The sequence below is a fragment of the Hordeum vulgare genome, chromosome 3H, assembly GCF_904849725.1.
Source record: "Hordeum vulgare subsp. vulgare chromosome 3H, MorexV3_pseudomolecules_assembly, whole genome shotgun sequence".
Classification (NCBI taxonomy): Eukaryota; Viridiplantae; Streptophyta; class Magnoliopsida; order Poales; family Poaceae; genus Hordeum; species Hordeum vulgare.
Window position 1 is genome coordinate 183,004,765 of NC_058520.1, and position 19,014 is coordinate 183,023,778.

Below are 19,014 nucleotides of genomic sequence, written 5' to 3' on the forward strand. Positions count from 1 at the left end.
CCTCTAAATAACGTAGTACACGTCAATCCACAAATTTATTAAGTACCCGTGAAGCGAACTAATAGCAGTTGGTTAACTTGAATAGCCATATGATATCGGAAGCGTACAAAAAAGATATTGGTCTGTTTAGGAACATATTGTAGATGTGGATACTCGTACACACATTCACTTGTATAAATATATGCATCTCAACCCTACATATATAAGTATCTTTGAAAGATTGAGATGGCATATCTCAAGATACCATAGAAAAAATCGCACACACAGGGGCCACAAACATGGCATTTGAGTCATATAGGTTGGTTTGCCGTGGTGGCTATCACTGGACTCTCCTCTATTTATACTAACGTACATAATACCTGATAGATAAAAGTAGTTAGGCCCTGTTTGGTTTCAATAAATCAGGTGACTTATAAGTCAGGTGACTTAAAACCAGTGACTTATAAGTCACGCCTGTTTGGTTGTCATCTGACTTATAAGTCACCTTTCCATGCAAAAGTGGGGTGACTTATAAGTTTTAAGTTGAGGTGGAGCAACTTATGACTTATAAGTTAGGTGACTTATAAGTTGGGTTTGTTTGGCAAAATAAGTCACTTTTTGCACTTTTCAACTTATAAGTTGGTGACTTAGGCCCTGTTTGTTTCATAAGTCCTAAGACTTTTTTAAGTCCCAACTTATAAGTCATAAGTCCCGATTCCCTACCTGTTTGTTTACAGGGACTTATGACTATATATTTTAGGCATGGTTGACGACGTCGTTTGGATTGATGTCACTGCAGAGCGGCAGGTCGGCGGGGAGCGCCTCCAGGCTGAGGTTGGCGTCCCTCAGCGCGAACACCACCTCCTCGAACAACAGCCGGTTGCCGGTGGGCGTGAGGTGCAGCCCGTCCCGGAGGAACGCCGTCTCCCACCCAGGGAACTCCTGCATCCTGGACCAGACGTCAATGGTCCGGAGTCGGCACTCCGCCGCCACCTCCACGCACGCCCGCGCGTACCGCCCGGACGCCTCGTTGGTCCGCTCTGGCAGGACCGACGCGTCCCCGTTGCGCGGGTGCCGGACCCGGCCGCGCTCGTCGACGGGGGGCGGCGTGACGAGGATGACCGTCGCCGACGGCCAGCGCGCGGAGTAGGGCGCAGATGGCGCACAGGTTCTCCCGGTACTCCGGGAGCAGCACGTGCTGGAAGGCGCTGTACCGGTCGGGGAGGGACGCGTCGTTGGCGCCGAAGAAGACGGTGACCGCAGCGACGGCGGCGGAGGCCGGGATGGCGGGGAACGAGCCTGGGAGCGACGCGGGGTAGGTGCGGGCCGGGATAAGTCCCAATAAGCTCCTCCCTGAGAGTCTTATTTGATAAGTCTCAAATCACCACAATAAGTCCCAATAAGTCCCTTATGTTTGGTTTAGACGGGACTTATAGGGACTTTTTTAAGTCCCTAAACCAATAAGTCCGTGGAAACAAACACCCTCTTATTTGGAACCAAACAGGGCCTTAGGATTACAACTGTGTGCCGGTAGTCTGGGTGCTGATGACGGGCGCTTCTTTCACACATTTCATCCTCACGCGACTGGTAGTCTGGTACGGAGCGAGTCTATGGTACATTGCTGGTTATTGATATTCCCTCCGTCGAGTACAACACACGTATGGCCCAACGAGGTGCTTCTAGTTCAGGTCAGTACTAATGTCATCTATGCTTTTTTAGTATGAGTTACGTAGCAAGTCATCAGTTGCCTAAAAAAAGCAAGTCATCCATCCTCACGCAGCGAGGCGTGGTGTGAGGACACGAGCAGTGCTGCATCGCTCGACGATAGTCTGTGTACGAAAAGTCCGAGTGCTTCCAGGACGACGGTGATGGTACGAGGCTTGGTATGATGAAAGCCTAACCGCTTAATGTTTCGACGACATGCTTTGGTAGTCGTGCTGATGGCGCGAAGACATGCTTGGACGGCGGAGGTGATACTGCGATAGAAGCCCATCTACTTCGATGATCTTGCGATGACATGTTTAGACGACTCCAATGTGCTTTGATGGTTCGAGTGATGCTATGATGACAAGTTGTCTGTTTTAATGATGTTACGATGGTATACTTCGACGATCACGGGGAGCGCTTCGGCAACCACGACAACCCGACGGCATCAACCCAACGACTTTGATGATGTTGCGATGGTGTGCTCGACTGTCATGGCGGGTGCTTTGACAATCATGACAATGCAAAGACGGCAACCCGACTGCTTGGATGATGTTGCGACTGCATACTTCGACAACCGCAACGATGTTGTGATGAATCACGACAGCGGCGTGCTTCGACGGTCGCGGTGGGTGCTTCGACAACCTCGGTGATGCTATGACGTCACCTCGACAACTTTGATGATGTTGACAACTGCGGCCATGGTGTGACGACTCACGACCGTGGCGTGCTTCGAACGATCGCGATGATGCTATGATGGCCTGCTTCGATGACCATGGCAATGCTCAGGCAAAGGCCCGATTGCTTCAACGAAGCTGCGACGACGATGTGCTTTTCGTTCGTAGCAGTGTTGGAATGATGGAACGACTGTTCCAACGATGCTACGACATAACCGATTGCTTCGATGATGTTGCAACTTCATATTTGACAACCCAACGATGTTGCGATGAATTGCGATGGCGGTGTGCTTCAATGTTCGTGGTGGGTGCTTCGACAACCACAATGATGCTACGGTCTCAACCGGCTGCTTCGATGATGTTGACAGTTGTGGCCATGTTGCGACGAATCGTGACGGCGACGTGCTTTGAACAGTCGTGGTGATGTTGCGACAATGGGCTTCGATGATCGTGACGATGCTCTAACGAATGTCCGATTGCTTCGACGATGTTGGGGCAACGTTCTTCTCATGCGTAGCATTGTTAGGATGATGGCACAATTGTTCCAATGATGCTGCGACATAGTGTGGCTGCTCCGATGATATGTATGCTTGGTCGACTGTGACATCAGCGGACGCGTCAAAGACGTTAATGAACGTTAAGAATATGTTAAAATTCTCGTTTAATGTTTGCTATGTGCTTCCTTCTGAGATTATTTATAGCATCATGTATACATATATAGATACGTGATTAGGCATTACGATGTGAAGTGGAAGTAAAAAAGAAGAAATTTTTAAATAGTCATGAACCAGCCAGCTTCACCCTTTAGGCGTCCGGATAGCTAGCAGGTGAACATGCTACCTAGCAGCTGATCGCCACACGATGGCGTGTGCGATCGCACGACGCCAAATGCGGTTGATGAAGTCAAAAATCATCCGATTAATTTTTAACGTTTTCTATACTAATAACCTGCGCACCTAAGAGTGTCCCCAACAGAGACACGCTAAAAAGAATAGATAACACCAAAATAGCATATTTAACATGAAAGGGCGTTGCTCCAATAGAAGATGCAAAATATGTTGCGCCGCGATAGCTCCAGCAAGCAAGCGTTGCACAATTGAGTCAAGAGGGCAGCCGATACTACGAAGCAACACATACAAAAATATGAACAATACATAGATTTTAATTCATAGCATAGTTAAGCCCAACACCACATGTAGTCCATACAATACAAATGAAAAAGATAGAACAATGCAACTATAGTAGATAAAACGAGATAAAACTACTCCTCCACCCTCTCCATGGTGGTGTAGTCCGATGACCAAAACACGTCATCCCACCGAGGATCATTTCTGTCCCAGGTCGACGCCTGTCTCAAGTCGCACTGGGTTTTCGCTAGTGCCTTCTCCTCACGCCTGTCTGCCCGATCCGCGGCTTGCTCCACCCTCTTGTGCGCCCAGAACGCGTTTTTGTTAGTGACACCCTGCGAAAAGCGCTCACGCCACCCCGCAATGCACTACTAGGAGAAAGCTTATAGATAGGATTTTAGCAGTAGCTCGGTATTATCGAGACGCGCTGCTGCTAAGTAGTAGTAGCGCGGCGCAGCTACCAGCGCTACAGGTATCTAAGTAGCAGTAACGCGGCATGTCAAGTTCACGCTACTTCTAAGTGGTCCCATCGCCATCGGCTGGGGCTACATGTAGTAGTAGAAGTGGTGAATAGTTAATGTTACTACTACAACTCTTAGCAGTAGCGCCCGTCCCCAACAAGCGCTACTGCTAGTGCATACATTTATCCCCTCCTCCGCCCCGCCCCTCACTCCTCACTCCTCACTCTCTCCTATGGATCCAGTACCATCTCTTTCACGTCGGCGCTGCTCTCGCATTTCGGCGGCCCTCCCCGTCCCGGCCCTCCTCACGCAACTGCCCTCCCCCTCCTGCCCCCCATGCGGTGGTCCTCCCCGTCCCGGCCCTCCCCAGGTGGCCCTCCCCATGCGGCGTCCCTTCCCGCCCCGTCCCTCCCCACGTGGCATTCATCCAGGTCCCGACCATCCACGCAGCGGCAGCTCTCCCTCCCTCCTCTCTCCCATCCCCCCTTCTTCCTCCTCCCTCTGTTTTTGCACTACTTGACAAGATGAATGATGGATGAATTGAGCTTTTAGATGGTTATGAATTGATGCATTTAGATGGTTATGAATGGATGCATTTAGATTGTTAGATGGATGGATGTATGTATTTAGATGAATGTGTGCATTTAGATGGATCGATGTTTACATCGATGGATGGATGCATTTAGATGGATATTAGTACTTGATCATGATAATATTGCTATGGAATTTGTTTGCATCATTTTGTTGGTGCTACTTGTATCATTTTGCAGAGAGCACCTCCTTGTGCCTTTTTTTGTCAGAATGTTGATTCATTTTTGTTCCGGTAAATTTTAGGCGATTGATATGTCCTATCTTAGCAATGGTCATTTCTATGTAATTTTATTTGACTTATTATTTGGGTGACTTTCGGTCTGTTGGAGCTCCTCGTGTAACTTCCAATATGTTCCTAATGGAGGAATACCAACTGTTGCCGTGGGGTCGCTTCCTCTTCTCCTCCTCTTCTTGCGTTATATACCTCGGTACAATGCGCAAGGAGAGACTAAGAGGTGCAACCATCACTGATGGTCAGAATATTAGTGTGAGGGAGACAAGAAGAGGAGGAAGCGACCAACACCGCGGGTCGAAATATAAGAGGAAGAATATGTTGTCGTGGGGGGCGCTTCCTCCTTCGTTCCCCTTGTGGTAGAGATTTTGGCAATTCACGCAGGACAAAGGGAGGAGCGGTCATTACCGACGGTCGAAATAGTAGTGTCAGGGTGCGTCCACCAACATACACAGGAAATGTCGTCTCATGATGAGGGGATCTCTGAGTTTAATTTCTGTTTTTACAATTCCACTAGTGCATCCCCTGCCATGCAAGACCGTACGTCTTGAGGAAGCTCTATTTTCAAGAATTGGAAAATATGGAGATGAGGAGAGCTCACCTAAGGACTAAACATGGTTTCACATTTGTGGTTACACTATACAATGCAATCAATCTCTCGCATTTTGGTTGCTCAACTTGGAAAGTTCTAGGCAAGGCATACGAATTTCAGGAGGATATGGAAATAACCTTCAATATTCATCGTGAAGATGATATTGAAGGTAATATTGACACTTGGGTGGATGTCGATATGCTTCCAGTTTTATCTCAATGTGAGTTTGGCAATCATATTTTTTAAGTGATTTGCATTATTTATTTAAAATTAGTTGCTAGTCATCCCTACTTAACTTGTTTATTTTTAATTGACAGCCTATTTCCTGCCTTTGAATGAAACACACAAGATAGTAGACAGGACACATTACACTTATGGATCACATCTAACTTGGGAGGAGAAGGATTTTCTTTTCACCTTTGTTAATGGTTTCCTATCTACTAGAGACAGCAGGAATTATGGAGTTGGCCCAAATTATACATTATACATGCCACTAGTGCATAGGTTGAGGGCTGATGACATTCGCGCAAATATCTTGGTAAGAGTTGCTAACTACTCTACTATTAAGTAAATTACATTGCTAATTATGCTACTATTATGTAAATTGCATTCATAACTGGGCTATTATTATGTTCTTCAACAAAAACTGCCAAATGATGTTGTGCCTTTGTTGATGCATGGTAAAGGTGAGATGGTAATTACAAGCCGTCTATGCGCCCATTTCGTTTTTAAATACTCGGCTGAGCACAAACCACGAGGAAAACTTCAAATTGAAGCATGGAGAGAAATAAAGAAGATCACAAGCCACAAGTTGGAGACCGTTGGATTTCTTTATTTCATCATGAAAACTTAGTTGTTTTTCTGTTTTATGACATTTTACCTAGGAGAGAGGACTAGGTGCTATATCGTGATTGTTGGATCTCTTTACTTCTTCATGGAAACTTATGTATTTTTCTGTTTTATAACATTTTATCTAGGAGAGAGGAGTAGGTGCTATATCGTTATTATATTTTATGCGACGAATCGTGATTATATATGATGAGACGACATGATTTCTATGGATGATGTGATGATATGATGAGACTATTATGTGTATGATATGATGACCATATTGCATGTTTATGATATGATTAGAATAATGTATAAAACATGTATAAATACAGTGCAAATCCGTAGTAGAAAAAAATTGTGTAAACATAGGTACACCAGCAGCGCGCCCTTAACAGTAGCGCGTTCGGATGATGCGCGCTGTAGATAGTTACCAGTAGCGCTTATGCGAAGTGCGCTACTAACAAAGGACATTATCAGTAGCGCTGGGTGTAAAGAGCGCTACTGCTAAAAAATAATTGTAGCATCGTAGTAGTAGCGCTCGCGCTGGTAGCCCAAAACCAAGTGCTAGTGGTAGGGTTTTCCCTAGTATTGATGGCCTGCTCATCCGCCTCGATGAGGAGGAGGCGGCGCTCCATCCTCTGCTGGATGCGGGCGTACTCCTCTGCGGGGAGCACGCGGGCCTCTGACTCCTCGCGCGTCTGGACATCCAAAAAATTCATCTGCGAACGTGGACTCTCAAGAAGCCAACCCATTGCGTCGTACGCGCGAACGGCCGCGTGGGAGGTCCCGAACGTACCGATCCCGAGGCGTGTATCATCGAAGCGTATATCCGTGTAATACATGCTGGAGGGGCGGGCGCGGACGCCGTGGTAGCCGGAGCTACTCCGGGTGCACGGCGTCATGGCGGCGGCGGAGGAGAAGGCGGCGGGGACGAAGAAAGAGGCGAGGAAGAATGGTGCGGCGAAGGCGGGGCACTAGAAGAGGCGAAGAGAGAGGCAACAAAGACGACGGTAAGCTGGTGCCCGCGTGCATGTTTTATAGAACGCGCCGGACACTGCACACCAAAACTGTCACGCGCTTTGCCGCTTTTTCACACGCATAGTATTTTAGCGCGCCTAACTTTCCCACGCTTGGTGAACGCGTCAATAGGGCGCGTGCAAAAAATCCGCATAATTTTCCGTGCGTGTCAAATCTAACATGCCGGTAGGAGATAGCTCTAGCTTAATCATATCCTAATAATACAGCTTGACAGGCACGTTTAACAGTTTGATCCCTAAAGAACTAGATGTATAACCATCGTCCTAATCATCTAATCATAGGAGTTCTTAAGTGCTAATGTGAGATTTCCCAAACTATCACTACACACCACGCACAAGTAATTGTTGAACTCTACACGCGGCAAACTAATGTGGAAACTTCCACTCTATCAATATTTCAGGCGCATTGTAAATTAAGCATAGCTTAGATGTTCGGTTATTCGTGGTGAAGCAAGCTTGGCATATGTGCTCATATATTTTCTAAATTTATTTTAGGTTCTCTCGCGTCATTCTTTCAGCGGCATGGCGTGCCCGTCAATTATAAAACGCGTATGGTGACTTTATCAATCTATTAATCCGTCGGCTTGATTTTTAGAAGGTGTTCATAGGGGTAGGAAGTGAATTCGTGTGAGTGTATGTGCGTGCATGTGAGTGTCCGTGTTTATACCGTGTTTTCCAAAATAAAGTATTTCTCAAGCACATTGAGAACCAAGTAAATCCTCTCCGCACACCATGTCCTTACTTTTACCAAAAAGGAAAGCCTCTAGTGTCATAATTATCGGTACATTGTGTATTTTCTTCTCATCATCAATCTACTGTGTGAGTAAAAATTTAGAATTGCTTTGAGTGCATGCTAGAAGAATATTATATTTTACCTTAGATTTGTGTCCCCATGAATTTTGCAGATTTGGAGTACTTTGTATTTTTCACGTGAAACATCAGGACTTTGTTGCGTAAACTTTATTAGTTTTGATAATAAAAAAATACAATAAAATTATAAATAAAGGGTCATGGTGACCCAAAAATAAGCAAATGAAAGGGGAAAGGAAATAACAGCTAAGCAAGGCTATACAAATTAATGAAAATTAATGAAAAGAATTCAACCTCCTCTCACAAAGTTTGTATCTCTTCTTCTTATGTGGCCTATAAAGAGTCCACTTGATTTCTTTCTTGAACTTTTATTTGCATCTGTGTATAAGGTTGGCTAAATAGTCTTGATAAAATCATTTCTACTAGCCAAATGGACCAGCAGACCAAGATGGTGATCTCTATAAAGAAAGGCACTTGGAGATGTCCCTTTAGTGAGTAAAGGTTTTCCTGAATATTTATTTGTTGGGAAGTCCATTCATGGTAAATGTGTTTCCAACAGATCAATCCAAACTGGCATTGAAATAAGAGGTGGTCCCTAGTTTCCAAAGTAATATGTCCACACATGACACATGTGTAGTCACGGATGAAATTATTATTTCTCTACGATAACTCTCTGATATTAAGCCTATTGTTTATGAGTAACCGAAAGAACATTGTATCCTTGTTTGGCAACAGGATGCACAAATCCAGTTGGTAGTGGGACTGGTGTGATGTTGACTAATAAGAACCTTGTAGGTTCTAGAGACTAAAAATCCAATAGCATGACCATGAATTTGCCAAGTGTCATTCACTAATGTTTGAGGTGCGGAAGTGCAAAACTATGCCATAGCTTCAAATTATTGAAATGATTCTTTATATAATCATAAATAAAACAAATCAGAGAGGTCTTCAAGGCCATTACTTCCCTAACAGAGATGTCTTCACTTCTAGCAAAAGAAAAAAGAGGTGAGGCCACAAGTCCTTTAAAAGATCATTTTTCCAATGTTGTTCCCCAAATTTTATGGAGGTATCACTAAAACGTTTTTGATAGCATTGCCATTACTTCCTAATTATCTTTACCCAAGGAATATTATATCTTTTTCGAGAATTTATGAATATTTTTTGGAAATACAAAGTTATTATGAATTTCCAAGTTCGAAACTCCTAGTTCACCTTGATCCTTAGGCTCAGATATCATATCTCAAGTTGCAGATAGAAAGGTTTAACTTTATAAATATTATTTTATCCCCCCCAAGAAAATGTTGTCTTCATTTATCAAAAACAGCAAGTGTTCCTTTATAAATACCGAGGCAACTCTCGAGAACAATAGGTAAAGCTTAAATAACAACATTTATTGTTGGAGCGTGCCATTGATGTTCAAATATTTTGAGCATCCATTGAGCCTCCTATACCTCTTTAAATGAAAGGCACACATCATTCCATTTATGGCTTCTTCATCCCAAAAGTAAGGCCCAAATAGGTAAAAGGAAATGTCCCACTTACATTTCAAGCATAATTTTGAATGTCCTATGAAAACGTGTTGATAGGCCTGATACTTGACTTATTAAGATTTACTTTAAGCCCAAATACTAAACCAAATCTATCAAGCATGGATCTTAAGGGTGAGTAGTTGTTGTTGACAAGCTTCCATAAAGATAAGAATATCATCAGCATACTAAAGGATAGGAACTTGGCAAGAAATTAGCTGAATGGGATTTGCATGTATCCATCATGTAGTGCCTTATTCATTATGGTCTGAAGAAAACTTGCATCTAAACTAAAATGCAGTGGAGACACGGAGGTCTGACACCTCTTGTAAATTTGAAATGTGTGATAGGGACCCATTGAGCAAACACAGAAGAGATGGTAGAGGAAAGAATGTGGGTGATTCAACCTCACCACTTGTCTTCAAAGCATTTGAATTTTATATTCTCAAGAATAAACGTGTGCACTAATCCATCAAAAGTCTTTTCAAAATCAAGTTTGAGAACAATAATACATTTCCTTGATTTTTAACACACATGCAAGAATTCATAAGTCCATGTGAGATACTCTTGCATAGTCCTAGTTTTATAAATCTATATTGGTTAGTGTGAAATTGGGTCCTTAATGATAGATTGCTACCTATTAGTAAGCAACTTAGTGACGAGTGTGAGAGTGCAATTAATCAAGGAGAAATGTCTATAATCATTAATATTTGTAGCACCATCTTTTATGGGGATCAATGTAATCAAACAACTTTTAATGCTTTGAAGGCACGGGGTTCCACTTTGTAATTGGACACACAGGTCATAAAAATGATTTTTTGGATATGCGAGCATTTCTTGAGGAAGTTGCTATTGGAACCATCTAGTCATGGTAATTTGTTAATTGGCGACTCAGCAACAAAAACAACAATGCCAATTATCTGCTCTATGAAAGGGCTCTCCAAAATATCTAGATGAGATAATCTTTGAAGAATGATTGATATTTAATAAGTATTAGAAGTGGAATTAGATTTGGAGTGAATAACACCATTCATGGTTGAAGGAGTCAACCAAGTTTCTTCTATCTCAGACAATAGCACTAGAATGGAGAAATGTTGTATTTTCATCACCTAGGGTGACCCATTTAATATTTTCCATCTATATCTAGTACAATTTTTTATTTTTAATAGCTGCATGGTGACCTAAAAGTTGTCTCCAAGTTGGTAACATCCTCGTGTTTTCAATGTCATCAAGGAGAGAAATTATAGGTTTTATGTCCTGAAATTGTATCCTTCATAAGCGACAACTTCATGAAACAATATTTAATGGTTTTCCTCAGAATTTTAAAATTGAGAGTGATTCTCTTGATTTCATCAGCATACTGAATTGAATTTTCCCCCTGTGATCAACAAAATGGCAAAAAATTCTCATGTTCCATTCAAGCATTTTGAAACCTAAAGATATTGGAATTAGGCATGCTATTTTCAATTTAGGTGAGACATGGCACATGTCAAAGGTTGTCGTGGTCAGGGGTAGTCCACAACATTTGGATAATTAACCATTCAATAAGGGTAATAAAAATCAATCAAGCCTTTGGAGTGCACCGGGGCTATGCATATTGCTTCATGTGTACTTTCTACTTTGTGGGCTACATCAATGATCCCCAAATGAGAAATGAAAAAATTAGAATGAATCATCCCATTAATACTACCCCAATGTTTATTCCTATCATCTAACCCCTTTATGAGGTTCCCATCACCAACCATCATCCAGTCAACATCATATGAAATTTAGACATTACAAAACCACTATAGCAATTCCATTTTCTTACCATCTTAACATGGATCATAGTTATTTGTTGGAGTACAAAAATTATAATATCTAGTGAAATGCATTAGGACAAACATAACATACTCATTTTGGAACTCGACTATGACCACACAAAACATCACGATCCCAACCGGTGAGGATACCCCATGATTTTTCTTAGGAAAAATTGTGTGATATAATCTAAATAAGTATACTCTCTTGTAGTTCCTAAAAACATATAATAGAGCAAAAATCTCTCTCGTTTTTATTGTGTATTAGCACCCATTTATCATGGGAGTTCAACACTCTTATGTTCCAATTTAATATTTTCCAGGCTTGCTTATTCATTGGTAGGGTGAAGAAAGTATATCCATATTAAGCTACCAAAACTAGATTGTTGAGTGAGGGACCGTATGGTAGGAGTACTTCTACTTATATTATTCCATGGTTGCTTTGACTTTTGTTGAAGTGCTATAAGAAATCCTAACTTCTTGAAACTTAAACATGTGAAGGAAAGTGCTCCATGTAGGTCAAATGCACCTCTAACTAGATGAACCCTTTCCTTGCCTCCAACCGCTGTTTTCATCACTAAAATTTCTAAAAATGTTTTTTTGTGTGAAAAGGACACATACCTATTAGAAAGGTTCATAATAAGTACACAACAACATCAAACATGATAAAAATTACATCGAGGATTCTACCCCATTGAAATACCACCACCGCCGATAGAACGTTCCACACACACGTCATTGACGCCACTACCCTATCGGAGACGACTTGAATTTGTCAATGATGGCCATGAATTCTTCGTGCACGTGCTCCTAAGGACCAATGTTTAGAGTCTTAAATGTCATCGTCATTGAAACCTTGTATCGATCTAAAGCACATGAGACCAAATCACGCCATCGCGCATACAGGGTGAGAAACCCTAACCTCGCCGTCCTAAGCACCCGGTAGGAAACTACGCTGTATATCCAAAAAACTCAAAGAGGATTGAAGCTTGAAAGACCAAATCGAAGATGAAGTGTCGCCATAGTAAGTCCCTGCGAGGAAAAATCCTAACCTAAACTGTTGGTCGAAGCCGAGGCAACAGAACCCCCCTCCCTGCCACTGCCACCTAAGCACAGGTAGAGAGGAGGTGATCCATGGGCTCGCCGATGAAGCTTTAAAGGGATGCGTACCCTATCGACCACATACTTGAGAGGCAAAGATAAACCCTAACCAAGGGATGCCTTTTTTGTTTTTTTTGTTTTAAACATGTTCTTAGTGATATAATTATCAAGAAAGCTTGTAAGAGACTAGGTATCAGCTACCAAAATCATTTAAACCTTTTTGGGTATAAGTTGACAGAGGGCCTCGGTTTCTCAAAGCATCTATAGTCGGATCTAGCTAATTCGTCCGCCCTAAGTGCGAGCGGGCGTGCCCGGACACGTCCGTGAAGAGTGACCGTTCACCCCTCATTTTTCCATGTCCAGAGTCGGCTACCTCATTAACAAATATGGAAATCCATACAATCACAAGCAACGTAAACATAACTCACGTTGAAAATCTCCATCCCACACATAGCATCCGGCTAGTTCATCATGTATGTCATCAGACTACCAAAAAATTGGCATGCTCCACTACATCATACATGTCATTTTACTACCAAAATATGGCATGCTCTACATATTAAAGTTATGGATAAAGTTCGTCCACCATATCCCTTGCCATCCTTGTCATGGTAGTAGAGGTCAAAGATGCAAAATGTTGAGTTGGATCTTCTCATAACCAGAGTATCCCGGCCCATCACGAGCTTCCTACTTCTCCTCTTTGGGCAGTAGTCCTGCCATGGCAGGGACCACCCGGTTTTTCTCCTTGGCGAGGGTGTGTGTCCTCATCCTTTTCCACTACTCGAGGATGTGGGCACGGAGGCCTTTCTCATCGAGGCAGCCTGTGACTCTACCATTTCAGCCTCAAGGGCTGTAGTGGCTTACCGCGCCCTATGCCTTGTACGACAGGCATGCCACGGGTCCACATCGAACACCCCTCTCATGCATGCCGGCTTCGACCTCTGACTCGGATCCGGATGTAGTGGGGACAAGGTGCCATCGAAGGTGTTGCACCACCATCCCTAAGTTGGGGTGCCAAACGGTGGTCACCGCGTCTAGTGAGTCCGCACTCATGTGCGTGGAGCCACCAGCCCCGGGTGATCCAAGCGCATTTGCGTTCGCGCAATTGATTCCTGCCGGGTCGACTCGGACCGCGGTCAGGTGTAATCCTCCCGGGGGCAGCAGGAAGCCATGTGAACGACCATATCCTACTATTCCATGTTGGAAATATGCCCTAGAGGAAATCATAAATAGGTTATTATTATATTTCCTTGTTCATGATAATCGTTTATTATCCACGCTATAATTGTGTTAAATGGAAACACAAACACATGTGTGGATACATAGACAAAATACTGTCCCTAGTAAGCCTCTAGCTGACTAGCTCGTTGATCAAAGATGGTTACGGTTTCCTAGCCATAGACAAGTGTTGTCACTTGATAACGAGATCACATCATTAGGAGAATGATGTGATGGACAAGACCCAAACTATAAACGTAGCATATGATCGTGTTATTTTGTTGCTACTGTTTTCAGCATGTCAAGTATACATTCCTATGACCATGAGATCATGTAACTCACATACACCGGATGAATTCCTTGTGTGTATCAAATGTCACAACGTTACTCGGTGACTATAAAGGTGTTCTACAGATATCTCCAAAGGTGTCCGTTGAGTTAGCATGGATCAATACTGGGATTTGTCACTCCGTAAGATGGAGAGGTATCTCGGGGCCCACTCGGTAAAACAACATCACAAACAAGCCATGCAAGCAATATGACTAAAGAGTTAGTCATGAGATCTTGTATTACAGAACGACTACTTGCCGGTAACGATATTGAAATAGGTATGGAGATACCGACGATCGAATGGGCAAGTACCATACTGAAGGACAAAGGGAATGATATACGGGATTAACTGAATCCTTGACATAGAGCTTAAACCGATAAGATCTTCGTAGAATATGTAGGATCCAATATGGGCATCCAGGTCCCTCTATTGGATATTGATCGGAGAGTATCTCGGTCATGTCTACATAGTTCTGAAACCCGCAGGGCCTGCACACTTAAGGTTCGGTGATGTTTCGGTATAGCTGAATTATTGATGTTGGTAACCGAAGGTTGTTCGGAGTCTAGGATGAGATCCCGTACGTCATGAGGGTTTCCAGAATGGTCCTGAGACGAAGATTGATATATAGGAAGTATCCAGTTGGCTTCTAGAAGGTTTTCGGTCATTACGGGTAAAGTACCGGGAGTGAAGAATGGGTTCCAGAGTTCTACCGGGAGTGGACACTCACCCGCGAGGAGACCAAAAGGGGGCCAAGGGTGGCACACCATCCCCTAGTGGGCTGGTGGCCAGCCCAAGAGGGCCTAGGTCGACCGAATAGAGGAGAAAAGGATAGGAGAGGAGGCAAACCGAATTGGGGAAGGAGGACTCCTCCTTCCAAGTGGAGTTGGAGGAGGACTCCTCCCTCTCCATCTTGCGCCAACCTAAACCCTAGGGTTTTCCCTAGGGCACAGCCCCCTCCCTCCCACCTATATATAGTGGAGGTGAGAGAGGCTTTTTGTACTCAAGCCAAAGTGCAGCCCTCTCTCCCTCCACCACTTCGAGACCCCCATAGCTAGATTGGACCAGCACGGCGAAGCCCTGCCGGAGTAGCTCCACCACCATCACCGCCACTCGATCGCACTGCCGGAGAATTCAACTACCTCTTCGCCACTCTTGCTGGATCAAGAAGGCATAGATCTTCACCGAGTTGTAGTGTGCTGAACGCGGAGGTGCCGTCCGTTCGGTACTAGATCGGGACGGAGTTCGTGGGATGCTTGTGATTCGGGTCGCGAAGACGTTCGACTACATTAACCGCGTTTCTTAATGCTTCCCGCTTAATGATCTACAAGGGTTGAAGGGTATGTCGATCCGTTCCCCTCTCTCGTAGATGATCATCACCATGATATATATTGCATGTGTGTAGGAATTTTTTTGTTTTCCATGCAACGTTCCCCAAAAATTGTATCAGAGCCAGGTTCATGCATAGATGACATCTCGAGTAGAACATAAAAGAGTTTATGGGCGTTGATGTTAAATTTGCTGCCCTCCTCAGTCTTTTCTTGATTCGGCGGTATTGTTGAATTGAAGCAGCCCGGACCAACATTACTCGTACGGTTACGAGAGACCGGTTTCATCAACTAACATGCAACTTGTTGCATAAAGATGACTGCCGGGTGTCTGTTTCTCCAACTTTAGTTGAATCGGATTTGACCAAGGTGGTCCTTGGAGAAGGTTAAATAGCAATTTGCATATCAGCATTGTGGCTTTGCGTAAGTAAGATGCGATCATACTAGATACCCATATCAGCCATGTAAAACATGCAACAACAAATTAGAGGACATCTAACTTGTTTTTGCAGGGTATGCATGTGATGTGATATGGCCAAAGACATGATATGATATATTGGATGTATGAGATGATCATGTTCTAATAGTTAAATATCGACTTGCACGTCGATCCTACGGCAACCGGCAAGAGCCATAGGGTTGTCTTCAATTATTTTTGCGCTTGGAGATGCTTTGCTTTATCGCTAGTCAGTAGCTTTAGTAGTAACATCCTAGTTAGCGCGACAACCTCGATGGCAGCACAATGATGGAGATCATGGTGTGGTGCCGGTGACGATGGAGACCATGTCGGTGCTTTGGTGATGGAGATCAAGAAGCACAAATTCATGGCCATATCATGTCACCTATGATTCGCATGTGATGTTAATCATGTTATGCACCTTATTTTGCTTAGGACGACGGTAGCATTATAAGGTGATCCCTCTCAAATTTCAAGATAAAATTGTGTTCTCCCCTACTGTTTATCATTGCGACAGTTCATCGTTTCGAGACACCACGTGATGATAGGGTGTGATAGACTCTATGTTCACATACAACGGGTGCAAAACAGTTGTACACGCGGAACACTCGGGTTAAACTTGACGAGCCTAGGATGTACATACATGGCCTCGGAATAAAAGAGACTAAGAGGTCGAGCATTAGTCATATAGTGGATATGATCAACATGCAGATGTTCACCATTGAAGCTAAACTCAACTCACGTGATGATCGGACTTGAGTTAGTGAATTTGGATCATGTGACACTCGAATGACTAGAGGGATGATGGGGTTATAGTCCTAGGGTAGGGTCATAGGCCTGCCTTAAAGGTCCAACCCAAGGACTACCCCTCACAAGGGACAAGGCCCTTAGTCAGTTCCGACTGAACTAAGGAGTTCCATTCATCCAGTCGGTAACAGATCCTCGACCATCCAGTCGAAGATCAGCATTCGGAGTTTATCAAACTAACCGACTGGATTCCAGTCTGCGCATCGTAACCCCCCTGGAGGGAAAACGGTCATACGTTTCCATATGCCTTAATTAGCATTTAGGACGTACGTTACCTGTAACATAGACATTTATTCGCCACTACTCCACCCCTGTGCACCGAACCGTTGTGGAGGGCAGCGCACTCTATATAAGCCACCCTCCCCCCTCTGGTGCACGGGTTAGCAATTCACTGTATTCGATATTCCACTCGACAACAAGCTCCCTGAGCACTGAGACGTAGGGCTATTACCTCCACCGTAGAGGGGCCTGAACTCATACAACCTCGCCGTAGCTAAAGCTCTGCCCATTTCTTTCGTACCCTACTCATCTACTGTCAGGCTTATACCCACGACAGTTGGGGCCCACCATGGGGCAGGCGTCTAAGCGACTTCCGGCGAGTTTGCGACTACATCACTTCGTCATGTCGTCCGGTGGAGATTCGAGCATGGGTCACGAGATCCTCTTCGGCGCTCTCTCCTTCATCATCGACGATTCGGCATGGCTTCGGGACGCCCCTCTCGACGTCGAGGCGCTTCCCCGTCGCGGGGCTACGCACTTCCGTGTTGGAGCCCGCGGCATTCTTCTTCTCCAGCAGTCGGCTCCGGTGTCGACCTACACCGCCGTCATGCGCCACAACAAGCGGCCCCACCGTCCGCGGCTCCAGCGTTGGGTGCAACACGCCCAGGCGCGCCAGAACGCGTCTTCACAAGTGGCGGTTCTAGAGTCGGTTGTGGTTGCCCCGCCGTCCCAGCGCTTGGGCTCGGTTCCGACTGAGTTTCCTTCCGAGTACGCGGGTCGCGGGCCTGCAGCAGAAGTACACATGGCCAATTCCCATAAAGATCCCCGTCAAGCTGGCCGGAACGAGCACGAGATCGGCAAAACGTCCCACGCGCGTCGTCCGCCTCGCCGTTCTACCAGTCGGCACACTCGACGGAGCAACGTGGAGCTGTTCCGCACACCCCTCCTCAACTTGGCCGCGGCTGCCAAGATAGCCGATTCCCTTCAGCCGACTGATTCAGAGGCTGGCAGGGGAATCGAGCAAATCCGTGCCCTGTTGCACACGGTGCAGCAGCAAAATTCGGCGGTCTCCCAGTCGCACAACAGGATCTACAATAGTTCTGTTCATGCGAATACGCATCGGACAATTCATAGCCCTGGTTCTCATCAGCGACACAGAGGGGGCAGTCGTTCCATAAATCCCGAAGATCGTCACCGTTCACGCACCCCTCCGCGGGGTGGGCCCTACGGGCCCCGACATCATGATGATCGGCGTTCAGTCGGCGGCACTTACGACCCAAGGCCCGACGCGAGAGGGCGTATCGTCCAGCGGAGGGTCGACAGGGGCCGAGCCCACCGCGATGGTTACGATATTGACCGTCCGAGTGGAAGCAGGACCATCGTTTCTGGTCCCGAGTGTTTCAGTCGAGCCACCCGTTCGGCTGACATCCCTCCCAACTTCCGATTGGCGACGGGAATTAGCAAGTTTACAGGAGAGTCCAAGCCAGAAACGTGGCTGGATGATTACCGAGTAGCAGTCCAGATTGGAGGAGGAGACGACCATGTCGCCATGAAGCACCTCCCCCTGATGCTCGACGGCTCGGCGCGAGCGTGGCTGAACCAGTTGGCCCCCTCAAGCATCTACAGCTGGGCAGATCTGTCCCGAGTGTTCATCACGACCTTCGAAGGGACGTGCAAGCGCCCTGCTGGCCTCGTGGAGCTCCAGCACTGTGTCCAGAAGCAGAATGAGCCCCTGCGTGATTTCATTCAGCGCTGGACAACTCTCTACCACACGGTGGAGAACGTCACGGAGCATCAAGCAGTCTGCGCCTTCAAGGCAGGCATGCGGTTCAGGGATCTGTACCTGAAGTTCAGCCGAACATGCGACATCTTCATGAGGAATATGATGGAGATAGCAACACGCTATGCAAATGGCGAAGAAGAGGACCGCATCCGAAGCGGCAAGCACAAAACAGTCGCCGACGGAGATGGGGGTAACACTCGGAAGCAGAAGCAGAAAGCTCCGTCTACTCTGCAGGCAGAAGGTGCAGCCGTAACCAATGCCTAGTTCAAGGGAAAAGGGAAGGCTCAGTTCACCCCTAAGAAGAAACAGTTCAATAACCCCATCCTGGATCAGCCATGTCCGGTTCATACGAAGATGGATGAAGAGGGCAACCCCATATATGCGAAGCATACCACTCAACAGTGTCG

General features: G+C 45.4%; 1 pseudogene; it reads right to left on the minus strand.

Moving 5' to 3' along the window:
- Positions 1 to 735: 735 nt before the first annotated feature.
- On the minus strand, positions 736 to 4,332 carry LOC123441610 (annotated as a pseudogene).
- Positions 4,333 to 19,014: the final 14,682 nt, after the last annotated feature.